At 33.8% G+C, this 6866-nt stretch overlaps 1 pseudogene; it reads right to left on the minus strand.

The window, feature by feature from the left end:
• Positions 1–1472: 1472 nt before the first annotated feature.
• Positions 1473–5727, minus strand: LOC115968431 (annotated as a pseudogene).
• Positions 5728–6866: the final 1139 nt, after the last annotated feature.

Raw genomic sequence — 6866 nt, forward strand, 5'->3', positions numbered from 1 at the left:
TGAGCTCCACCACTGCCTACGTATACTTTGTTTAAATGTTATGAGATGTATAACAAAGTATTTGATAAAATTCTTTCTTCTTGAGTATTAAATTAAATTTATTATTTTGAAAAAAAATCACTACCTCGAGATATCTCAACAATTGGTATCATAATTGGTTTGATCTCGAGAGAATCTAATCAAAGGAGAAGATTGTCAGTAACTTGTATTTCACATTCATAAGGAAGCGCAATAATTCCAACTACGAATTGTCGAGGTCATGCTTGGAGTCGTACTTGATAGGAAATGATTTGTGGGAAGTTAATTATGGAGAAGGCACAGACCACCAATCTATCACAGAGAAATTAAGAACGAAGTGGAACACCAAGGCTGCCGAAAGAAGAGCACACACTGGCTTCAACTTCTAAAAATAGAGATCAGACGCATGGAGCAAGGAAAACTTGCTACTGCATAATATTTCCTTAAGATGAATACATCATGCCAATAGCTATATAACTATTAGATCATCCACATAACAAGATATCAGAATCCAAGCCATAGAGGCTCCTCATCAATGGCATACGACCTGAGTATATATGCTATTGCCTGTTGGACTATGGTGGATGAGTTAGAAAATTTATTAACTAACCACAAATTGGTGCTGGCCAAAAATGGTAACATGAAGGTCGGAGAAAAGGATGAGGCATTAATTACTTTCAAATTATTTCAAGGGAAAGCACAAAGTAAAATTTAACTTGATATGAGGAGTGACAGTGTTGGATTTGGAAATGGAGATAATAATGGTAATGAGACTCCTCTTTAAGAGCTTCTGACCCAAGGTGACTACTATTTAAAAATAATGTAGTTGAATCAACAAAAGTTTTTATTTTATTAATACTACACATTTTACCTATCTCGTTCACCATATCGCAAAATAAAGCCCATAACTAACATCATTTCCAAGATATTATTTACTATTAAGCAAAGCCTTGGTCCATGACAACAACACAATTATATATCAAATTCACATTTGATAAAGATGAAGAGGGAGTGAAAAAATATGAGAGAAATCTAAATAGAATTGAGAGAATTTAATTGATCAGAAAAATGATTACAAGAAGTGAATGATAAAATACATAATGCTCTGTTTATATACACAATGAATATAACTAACTTCCAAGGATGACGCCAAAATCAGTTATTGAACCTTCTAGAGTTATACACGTGTTAGCTGTGATTAACTGTTTCCTAAAATCTCGGGACCTAAATCTTCAGTGCTCTTGAATGAAGAATTCATGATGTGGCACTGCTTCAATGACTTCCAAGACTTCAGTGCTAATCAGGTCAGGTGTTGATGCACACTGTGTGGCTTGATCACTGCACTGCTAATCAGCAAGTGTTGCACTTCCTACAACTCTTGTGGCTCGGCTAGTGCTCTTCACCTCAGCAGCAATTGCATTACCTATCATACTTGTAGCTTGTCTCATGTTACTCTACCTTATAGTATGCCCTGCAATTTTAACAGGGAGTCGAGGTTCCATCACTGCAACAAGTGGGAATTTGCGAGAAGTTGTTGTTAGAGATATATTAGCCCATTAGCATAGGCCCAAGCCTAATTCTATTTTGTGTGTAAGCCAAGTCTCCTACTTGTACTAGAAATCTATTAGTCTAGGGTTTAGTCTACTATATATACACATGTTATGATTCATTATAACATAGGATTTGTACTACACTCTAATATATTATTGATGTAGCCTTTTAGAGTTTCCTCCGTGGATGTAGGCCGTCAGGCTGAATCACGTAACTCCTCGTGTGTTATTGTATTCTACATTTTATGTTTTCGCTTCCGCATCCATACTAGTATATTCAATATGGTGTATCAATGCTAATATTTAACAGTTGCAAATCCATAAACTTCATCCATGCTTAAATCTTCATTTTTTGTATTTTCCGGTAGTTTCCAATTAAATCCTTGTAACATATTAGCCAAAGTAGAGGTAATCACCTTCAGCCCAAAGCTGTAGCCAGGGCACATTCCTCCCTGAACCAAATGGCAAAAGCTCAAAATTTTGACCCTTCACATCAATATCCTTACCTAAAAACCTCTCTGGGCAAAACTCTTCTGGTGCATCCCGTACTGATGAGTCTCTCCCTATACTCCATGTGTTTACGAAGACTCTAGTTCCTTTTTGGATTTTGTAACCAGCTACATCACAATCTTCAAGAGCCAAATGTGGTGCAAGTAATCCAGCCACAGGGTGTTTCCTCATTGTCTCTTTGACAATTGCTTCAATATAAGGCAGTTGTGGAATGTCAATCTCTTCCACCCATCTCTCTCTTCCAATTATCTTGTCGAGCTCTTCAGTGGCCTTTTTTATAAGATGTGGTTGCTTTAAGAGTTCAGACATTGCCCATTCCATAGTTGTTCCCGAAGTGTCTGTGCCTCCAGCTAGTAGGTCCTAATTAATATTGATTAACAAGAGCAAGATTAATAATGTCAATGTCAAGGGGGCAAGCTAAAATTCGAAACTTTAACAATGGTTGTCATATAATTGTAGAATTAATTACAACCTTTCAGTTAATTGTAACTATCGATGCTAGATTATAGGCGATTTCTAATATTCCCAGTAAACTTTAAAGTTTAATAACTAAAATTCTAATATGAGATCAATCTCAAAATTAACAAATTTGTGGGTTGATTAAGGTGAAAATTGCAAATCGATGATAACTAATTTGTTAATTTTGACATATTAATATACCTTAGCAACTACCGAACTTAGTAATTTGTTAATTTCGACACTAACTTGTGTGGAGAAATTAAAATAAAAATAGATCAGAAATTGCAAATAATCCTATAATTTTCAAATGCAGTCCAATATGTTTTTGACATAATTTTTATTATTATTTGAGACCAAAATCTTACTTTAACCTAATTTAAGTGTATACGTAATACGTGTGTAAAACTCATTCTAGAGACTTGAATCTTGATCCTTACTCTCTACCTCTGCATAAACTTATACTTATTTAGTAACCATTACGCTAAAGATGTGCAATAATATTTTTGAAATAATTATTCCTTGCAATATTAGTCTGACCGGAACCTTATTTTGGATTGCCCTTATAAGGCTGGCTCTTCCACCAAATCACTCAGTCAATTGTCTATGGCCTTCAAGTATTTTTTTCTTTTTTTTTGAGAAAGTCTATGGCCTTCAAGTAGAAGCCCCCTAATTTTGGTCACATATAATACAATACTATATTTATATTGCAACATATAGCAAAATTTAGTTCCCAAAAAACAAGAGGAATAAATTTTAAATAAATAAATTTAAATACAGAAAGTGAAATAAGTATTACTTAATCGATTTTTTTTACAGTTATTAATTGAAAAACACTTCCGAAATCTTTAGTAAATACTCTACGTATCTACGTAATTCACTAGTGGGATAACAATTTTGTTCAAATAACTTACACCCCCCCCCCCCCCCAAAAAAAAAAGTAAAAGTAAAACAAGAGGAAAATATAAAACACTAGAATTAAAAAAAAAAATCTTCTCCCAAAAAAGTAAAACAAGAGGAAAATATAAAACACTAGAATTAAAAAAAAAAAATCTTCTCCCAAAAAATAAAGAAGAAATAAATAGGTAATGGTATTTAGACATGGCAAAACGGACGGGTCGGGTCGGGTTCGGGTCGGGTCACGGGTCAAAAACGGGTCATTTTAAGTGGGTTGAAATCGGGTTTGGGTCAATCGGGTTGCGGGTCGGGTCAGGTTGACCCGTATTTTTCACATGAAATTTTTTATTTTTTTATTTTTTTTATAAAGAAAACAATATGTATTTGCCATTTGGATAGTTATGCAACATATTACTTGATGTAAAATGCATTATTTTGAATTCACTACTTATATCAAGAATAAACTCAGTTAAACTTATTAATATTTATTCAATAATTTTAAAATTATACAAATCCTAACATTGCTATCTAAAACAAAACAACACAAAGATAAGTAAAACAAATATACAAGTTTTATTTTTACACAATATCAACATTCCAAAAAAAAAAAATTACAAATGATTTATTGGATAACTCATTTGATAAAGAATAAAAACATATATGAAAGTTACAATTTTAAAAATTAATTTTATAATCTATTATCAATTGTGGTTGACACTCTATTTCAATTTGAGATATACATTAAAGTTTGATTGCTTACTTATTTATACCTAGTCTCTTTTATGAAGATCATATCATTGTTAAGCAGCACACACTCTAGGAAATATCATAATTTATTTTGAAAAACCGTTTCTTTTGAACATAAATTGTTAAAAAATAGATCTAAACATTCATAATTTATGCTAATTTGATACTTTGGCTTTACTATTTTCACACTCGTGAATGTCTCACACATATCTATAATTTTAAATCTGTTTTTAACTTTACTGTAACCAGATTATCTTGGCATGTACTTTGCTATTTGATATCTAAAAATCTTTACTCATTACAGAATGCTCAACCATTTATTTTTCAATTAATTTGCATGCAGTTATGTAAATGTATCAATTGTTTCATTAAAACTCATAATAAACAATTAAACCAATATTGTCTTAATTTCACTATTTTTTTTTTACCAAGAAAAAAAAAGTTTTAAAAAAATGATTCGGGTTCGGGTCGGGTCGCAGGTCGGGTCGGGTTGACCCGCACAAAACACGGGTCGGGTCACGGGTCAACCCGTTTTTGCTTCGGGTCAAAAAATCGGGTTCGGATCGGGTATTTTTGGGGTCGGGTCGGGTCAGAAAATTCTAACCCGTTTTGCCATGTCTAATGGTATTACCTGAATGAATGCCTTGATATTGTCATAGGTGAGCTTAATATCAAAATTAGGATCATCAGCGAGTTGCAATAATACATTCACTATGTCCTTTGGCACAAAATCTTTCACTCGTTCCTTCTTTGCCTTCTGTTCATCAAATACATGATCAAGGAATTGATCAAATTTTTAAATCAAAGCCTTCATTCGCTTCACATACCCCTGCAAGTCTAAGAAATCAAGCCATGGTAGCCAGTCCCCTTTATTTAAGACCCCATTTAGAAAGAACAGCTCGTCTAACATTTCTTGAAACTCTTTAACTGTGATTATTGGGGTCTCATATTTGGACTCACTAGCATACTTTTTACCAAATACAATTCTGTTTATGATGTTTAGTGAAAGATGAAAGAGATGGCCTTTTAGCATAATTGGCTTTCCTGACAAGGTGCAAAGGCGTGACAAAAAAGCACGCATTTCTTCAACACGAATGTATTGATAGGAGTCGAGTCGTTTTGAGTTAAACAACTCCGAGGCATAAATCTTACGGCCTTGGCGCCAATATGGTCCATAAGGTGCCCATGTAATATTGTGATGGTTATATGATAAATACTTGCCAGCAGCAGATTTGGGTCTAGAGGCAAAGACATGGTCATGTGTTTTTAGGAATTCCTTTGCCATTTCAGCAGATGAGGCAACCACAACAGGGAAGGATCCAAACTTTAGTTGCATAATTGGTCCATATTTTTTGGCCAAATTGTGAAGGGATTGGGGAGGATGAGAGCCCACAAGATTTATATTGCCTATGATTGGCTATGGTTTTGGACCTGGTGGAAATTTTAGTTGGTCGCGCTTGAAAGAAAATAATTTTGAGAGAAAGGCTAAAGCTGCTAGCAAGGCAATTACTAAAAGAGCCCAAGCAAAAGAAGAAAAAGAAGACTCCATTTGGTAGGAATTATTATGGGGTTTGTATTTAGGCCCTGCAGTTTACTTGAAATATATATACACCATTCATGCACACGATGCCCTTGTGTTTTTTGGGACGTAGTAAGACACTGAGAGACAGATGGAGCCTATGTTATTGTACGCATATGGCAAAAGTCGGTAAGAATCCGAAACGGTTGATTACATTTCTAATCTATATACACTTTCTTTTTTTTTGCTATTTGCAGCAGAGTCTGAGTCACAATCCACGACTACTTTCCCTTTCCCAACATATCTCTTACTTTGATCATTGAAGAAGCTAAGGGTCCATTTAGTTGAATGGGTGAAAAAGTTGGAGGATAGAATATGACGGGAGGATAAAAAAGTGAAAAGATAGAAAATATTTTATTTCCTCTCCTTTTTATTTGGTTGGGAATGGAAAAGTGGAGTGATGGAAAAATTAAGTTTGAATAAATTTACTCATATATCATTGTTAAAGAATTATACACAATTAAATAAAAAAAGTGACAAAATAACCACACACACAAAAAAAAAAAGCAATTACCCTAATTTATAAAAAAATAAAAATCACATCCCAAAATAAAAATCACATCTCTAAAAAAAAAAAAATAACTATCACACCCAAGCGCTAGAAAATGAAAAAAAAAAAAAAAAAAAAAATGGCAACGTCACTTACTGTATAGGGAGAAGAAAAAAAAAAGCATGTGTACATGGGCATTTTTGTCAATCTAGAAAAAATTCATCCCCACTCAGTTTTCTCTCTATTTTTGGGAGAAAATATTTTGGTAGGCCTAGGGAGAAAACACTCAGGTCCCACCGATTATTTTATTTCCTTCCCATCGAATCAAACACACTCCAAAAAAGTTTTATTTCCTATTTTTTCTCAAAAATTTTCCATCCACTCTATTTCACCTCTAAACAAACCCACCCTAAATGTTGTTGACATTACAGCTATAACCTGAGCCACATCGTTCACGTTGCACTATGATCTAGGTCTAAACCTTTTCACTCCACATGCTTTATGTTGTCCCAGAGGGCCCAGAAAACAACTAAACTTTATCTTGGTTTGGAGCTTGGTGCATGATTTTTAATTTTAAGTAGTTTCTAATCTGTTCTATGCACCCAAAAACTACTTTGAA

This window comes from Quercus lobata, chromosome 11, assembly GCF_001633185.2.
Source record: "Quercus lobata isolate SW786 chromosome 11, ValleyOak3.0 Primary Assembly, whole genome shotgun sequence".
Lineage (NCBI taxonomy): Eukaryota > Viridiplantae > Streptophyta > Magnoliopsida > Fagales > Fagaceae > Quercus > Quercus lobata.